Source organism: Pleurodeles waltl, chromosome 8 (genome assembly GCF_031143425.1).
Source record: "Pleurodeles waltl isolate 20211129_DDA chromosome 8, aPleWal1.hap1.20221129, whole genome shotgun sequence".
Taxonomy (NCBI): Eukaryota; Metazoa; Chordata; class Amphibia; order Caudata; family Salamandridae; genus Pleurodeles; species Pleurodeles waltl.
In genome coordinates, this window is record NC_090447.1 from 1,517,108,161 (window position 1) to 1,517,114,160 (window position 6,000).

The window sequence follows — 6,000 nt, forward strand, 5'->3', positions numbered from 1 at the left end:
TCAATTAAATAAAACGTCACCAGAAGCTGAATCCAAGAAAGAAACACGCCTAACAAGCTGTCTTCTGAGTCTTTGCCGAAACCCGGGACCTTTAGATCTTCAGTCTAACGCTCTCCCAACTGAGCTATTTCGGCCAGTTATTTCACAGGTCCCTCCGTTTTCTTCTTAATCATTGTAGACAAGACATACACCTCGAAATCATTCACTTTGAGGGTACAGCTATGTCTTAAACTTCCGGTATCCTTCTGCAGCTAACTGGGTGCATTTACTCATTTACTTTTTTGGTGCGCAACCTAGGTACTTCTTTTATTCCAAACTCTGAATAGGCACACAAATGTGTGGGATGAGTAAGCAAGCTATATCATCTGACAGCTTGGTTCATGGGAAAATGTAAGATGATGCAGCCTAAGGTTTACATTAAAATCAAGATAGAAACTGGAAATAATGGAAGTCAAAGCTGAAGGCAAGAGAGGTGGAAGCCATTTTGAAAGGAAGATAGAACGCAAGTGCTGTGCTCTACTGATGGTATGTCGAACAGGTTATTAAAAGGTTTCATCTATGAACTAAAATGTCTACTGAAGCTGACTCCAAGAGAGAACTACACCTAATTAGCTAGGTGCTCAGTCCTTGCCAAAACCCGGGATTGAACCAGAGAGCTTTAGATCTTCAGTTTAACGCTCTCCCAAATGAGCTATTTCGGCCAGTTGTCAGAGAATACCTTCCTGATGATTCTTAATCATTGCAGGCAACAAGTGGGCATCTGATCAATCACTAGGAGGGTACATCTATGTGTTAAAGTATGCTGTATCCTTCTGCAGCTAACTGGGCACAATTAGTCAATTTATTTTTTATTGCGCAAGCTAGGTATTTCTTTTTTTCTAAACGCTAAATAGGCTAGCAATCTAATACACAGAAATGTGTGGCATGAGGAAGCAAGCTATATCATCTGACACTTTGGTCCAAGGTTAGATGGAAAATGATGCAGGCTACAGTTTACCCTAAAATCGAGATAGAAACGGCAAATAATGGAAGTCAAAGCTGAAGGCAAGAGAGGTGGAATCCATTTTCAAAGGAAGATAGAAAACACGTACTGTCTTGTACTGATGGTATGTCAATTAGGTTGATGAAAGGTTTTATTAATTAAATAAAACGTCACCGGAAGCTGACTCCAAAAAAGAAACTTGCCTGACGAACTAGCTGCTCAGTCTTTGACCAAACCAAGAATTTAACCAGGGACCCTTAGATCTAAAGTTTGACGTCCTCGCAACTGAGCTCTTTCAGCCCGTTTTTTCACAGTGCCTTCCTTATTATTATTAATCATTGTAGACAAGAAATATGAGTCGCAATCATTCACTGTGAGGGTACAGCTATGTGTTACACTTTGCTGTATCCTTCTGTAGCTAACTGGAGGCAATTACTCCTTTACTTTTTTGCTACGCGAGCTAGGTACTTCTTTTTTTCTAAACTCTGAATAGGCTACCATTCTCATAAACAGAAATGTGTGGCATGACTAAGCAAGCTATATCATCTGACAGTTTGGCTCATGGGAAAATGGAAGATGACGCCGCCTACGGTTTACATCAAAATCAAGATAGAAACGGGAAATAATGGAAGTCAAAGCTGAAGGCAAGAGAGGTGGAAGCCATTTTGAAAGGAAGATAGAAAATAAGTGCTCTTTTGTACCGATGGCATGTCGATCAGGTTGATGCAAGTTTTTATCAATGAAATAAAATGTCCCTTGAGATTGACTCCAAGAAAGAAACATGCCTAACAAGCTGAGTGCTTGGTCTTTGGCACAACCCAGGATTGAACCAAGGACCTTTTTTTATCTTTAGTCTAACATTCTCCCAACTGAGATATTTAAACCAGGTGTCATGAAAAGCTTTCCGTATCATTTTTAATCATTGTAGACAAGACACAGAAGTCTAAATCATTCACTGTGAGGGTACAGCTATGTCTTAAACTTTGCTGTATCCTTCTCCAGTTAACTGGGTGTAATTAGGGAATTCGTTTTTTATTCTGCAAGCTAGGTATTTCTTTTTTTCTAAACTCTAAATAGGCTAGCAATCTAATGCACAGAAATGTGTGGCATGAGTAAGCAAGCTATTTCATCCGACACTTTGGTTCAAGGGAAGATGGAGACTGATGCAGACTGCGGGTTACCTAAAAATCAAGATAGAAACAGTAAATAATGGAAGTCAAAGCTGAAGGCAAGAGAGGTGGAATCCATTTTGAAAGGAAGATAGAAAACAAGTACTGTCTTGTACTGATGGTATGTCAATTAGGTTGATGAAAGGTTTTATCAATTAAATAAAACGTCACCAGAAGCTGAATCCAAGAAAGAAACACGCCTAAAAAGCTGTCTTCTGAGTCTTTGCCGAAACCCGGGATTGAACCAGGGACCTTTATATCTTCAGTCTAACGCTCTCCCAACTGAGCTATTTCGGCCAGTCATTTGACCGGTCCCTCCGTTTTCTTCTTAATCATTGTAGACAAGACATACACCTCGAAATCATTCACTTTGAGGGTACAGCTATGTCTTAAACTTCCGGTATCCTTCTGCAGCTAACTGGGTGCAATTACTCATTTAATTTTTTGGTGCGCAACCTAGGTACTTCTTTTATTCCAAACTCTGAATAGGCACACAAATGTGTGGGATGAGTAAGCAAGCTATATCATCTGACAGCTTGGTTCATGGGAAAATGGAAGATGACGCAGCCTAAGCTTTACATTAAAATCAAGATAGAAACTGGAAATAATGGAAGTCAAAGCTGAAGGCAACAGAAGTGGAAGCCATTTTGAAAGGAAGATAGAACGCAAGTGCTGTGCTCTACTGATGGTATGTTGATCCGGTTATTAAAAGGTTTCATCTATGAACGAAAATGTCTTCTGAAGCTGACTCCAAGAGAGAACTACACCTAATTAGCTAGGTGCTCAGTCCTTGCCAAAACCCGGGATTGAACCAGGGACCTTTAGATCTTCAATCTAACGCTCTCCCAACTGAGCTATTTCGGCCACTTATTTCACAGGTCCCTCCGTATTCTTCTTAATCATTGTAGACAAGACATACACCTCGAAATCATTCACTTTGAGGGTACAGCTATGTCTTAAACTTCCGGTATCCTTCTGCAGCTAACTGGGTGCAATTACTCATTTACTTTTTTGGTGCGCAACCTAGGTACTTCTTTTATTCCAAACTCTGAATAGGCACACAAATGTGTGGGATGAGTAAGCAAGCTATATCATCTGACAGCTTGGTTCATGGGAAAATAGAAGATGATGCAGCCTAAGCTTTACATTAAAATCAAGATAGAAACTGGAAATAATGGAAGTCAAAGCTGAAGGCAAGAGAGGTGGAAGCCATTTTGAAAGGAAGATAGAACGCAAGTGCTGTGCTCTACTGATGGTATGTCGAACAGGTTATTAAAAGGTTTCATCTATGAACTAAAATGTCTACTGAAGCTGACTCCAAGAGAGAACTACACCTAATTAGCTAGGTGCTCAGTCCTTGCCAAAACCCGGGATTGAACCAGAGAGCTTTAGATCTTCAGTTTAACGCTCTCCCAAATGAGCTATTTCGGCCAGTTGTCAGAGAATACCTTCCTGATGATTCTTAATCATTGCAGGCAACAAGTGGGCATCTGATCAATCACTAGGAGGGTACATCTATGTGTTAAAGTATGCTGTATCCTTCTGCAGCTAACTGGGCACAATTAGTCAATTTATTTTTTATTGCGCAAGCTAGGTATTTCTTTTTTTCTAAACGCTAAATAGGCTAGCAATCTAATACACAGAAATGTGTGGCATGAGGAAGCAAGCTATATCATCTGACACTTTGGTCCAAGGTTAGATGGAAAATGATGCAGGCTACAGTTTACCCTAAAATCGAGATAGAAACGGCAAATAATGGAAGTCAAAGCTGAAGGCAAGAGAGGTGGAATCCATTTTCAAAGAAAGATAGAAAACACGTACTGTCTTGTACTGATGGTATGTCAATTAGGTTGATGAAAGGTTTTATTAATTAAATAAAACGTCACCGGAAGCTGACTCCAAAAAAGAAACTTGCCTGACGAACTAGCTGCTCAGTCTTTGACCAAACCAAGGATTTAACCAGGGACCCTTAGATCTAAAGTTTGACGTCCTCGCAACTGAGCTCTTTCAGCCCGTTTTTTCACAGTGCCTTCCTTATTATTGTTAATCATTGTAGACAAGAAATATAAGTCGCAATCATTCACTGTGAGGGTACAGCTATGTGTTACACTTTGCTGTATCCTTCTGTAGCTAACTGGGGGCAATTACTCCTTTACTTTTTTGCTACGCGAGGTAGGTACTTCTTTTTTTCTAAACTCTGAATAGGCTACCACTCTCATAAACAGAAATGTGTGGCATGACCAAGCAAGCTATATCATCTGACAGTTTGGCTCATGGGAAAATGGAAGATGACGCCGGCTACGGTTTACATTAAAATCAAGATACAAACTGGAAATAATGGAAGTCAAAGCTGAAGGCAACAGAGGTGGAAGCCATTTTGAAAGGAAGATAGAACGCAAGTGCTGTGCTCTACTGATGGTATGTCGATCAGGTTATTGAAAGGTTTCATCTATGAACTAAAATGTCTACTGAAGCTGACTCCAAGAGAGAACTACACCTAATTAGCTAGGTGCTCAGTCCTTGCCGAAACCCGGGATTGAACCAGGGACCTTTAGATCTTCAGTCTAACGCTCTCCCAACTGAGCTATTTCGGCCAGTTGTCAGAGAGTACCTTCCTGATGATTCTTAATCATTGTAGGCAACAAGTGGGCATCTGATCAATCACTAGGAGGGTACATCTATGTGTTAAAGTATGCTGTATCCTTCTGCAGCTAACTGGGCACAATTAGTCAATTTATTTTTGTGAGAAACTGGGGCTGATTGCAGAGGCCCCATAACTTTTTGCCCCCATTTTCCACTTTATGCTGGTGTTTTCCTGACTCTGATGGTGCCCTGGGTACTGCTAACCAGTCCCAGGGCCTGTGCTCTGTGTAAAATGGATATGCAAATTAGGCTAATTATAATTGGCTAAGTTAACCTACCTATAAGTCCCTAGTATATGGTAGGGCATGTAGGTTTAGGGACCACAGCATAGGTGGTGCACACCTAGGTGCATTGCTGAGGTGCCCAGTGTCATTTTAAAAGCAAGCCTGCCTTGCTGGCTGCTTTTAAATTAAAGTTATATGCAAATTCGACTTTGGAATTAAAGGTACTTCCAAAGTCTTAAACTACCTTATTTTTACATATAAGTCACCCCTAAGGTGTGCCCTATGTGCCCCTAGGGCTGGGTGCCATGTAACTATAAGCAGCGACTTTATAAAAATAGATTTATATGCCCTGGTGAGGTAAAAACAGCCAAATTCGTTTTTCCCTCATTGAAGTGAATGGCCTTCATAGGCTAGAATGGGCAGACTTTATTTTAAATTTTAAAGTCTCCTTAAATGTTACATACCAAGAATTTGGTATCAAATTGATTGTTATAATAAATCCCACAACTTCCAGTTGTTGGATTTAATATAACTAGTGCAGGTAAAAAGTTTAGACTTTACCTAAAAAGTTGCCAATTTCAGCTCTGCATTGTTTTTGCTGCTGTGCTCTGATTGGCCAGCCTGCAGCAGCTTCTGCCAGGCTGCTTTAATGAGGTGTGAAGTGGCCTGACTTCACACAAAGGAATGTGCTTGGGGGAGAGAATCTCCCCTCAGCAGATGGGGAAGCAGGAAGGGGGAGGGCTGCCAAACTGGTCTTCAAAGGCAGAGAAGGACATCTGGAGCACCCAGCAACACCCCCACATCCTGCAACCCCAGACAGCTAGGTGCCCCCTTGATTAGATTAGGAGAGGGCAGGAGAGGGGTGTGTTTATGATTTTTAGCCACACCAGTGGGTGGGCTCAGCCAGATCTCTCCTCTAAAAATCAGATTCATCCATTTTGGATTTTTAGAGACTGTTGCCTTCTGGGATGGATTTTTGCCA

The 6,000-nt window shown here is 41.0% G+C and overlaps 2 non-coding genes across 2 annotated transcripts; both read right to left on the minus strand.

Annotated features, from left to right (window-relative positions):
* Nucleotides 1-2,942: 2,942 nt before the first annotated feature.
* On the minus strand, nt 2,943-3,015 carry TRNAF-GAA (transfer RNA phenylalanine (anticodon GAA)). Its single transcript has one exon. It is a non-coding gene; the product is annotated as a tRNA-Phe (tRNA).
* A 1,657-nt stretch (nt 3,016-4,672) lies between these two features.
* Nucleotides 4,673-4,745, minus strand: TRNAF-GAA (transfer RNA phenylalanine (anticodon GAA)). Its single transcript has one exon. It is a non-coding gene; the product is annotated as a tRNA-Phe (tRNA).
* Between the last annotated feature and the right edge of the window lie 1,255 nt (nt 4,746-6,000).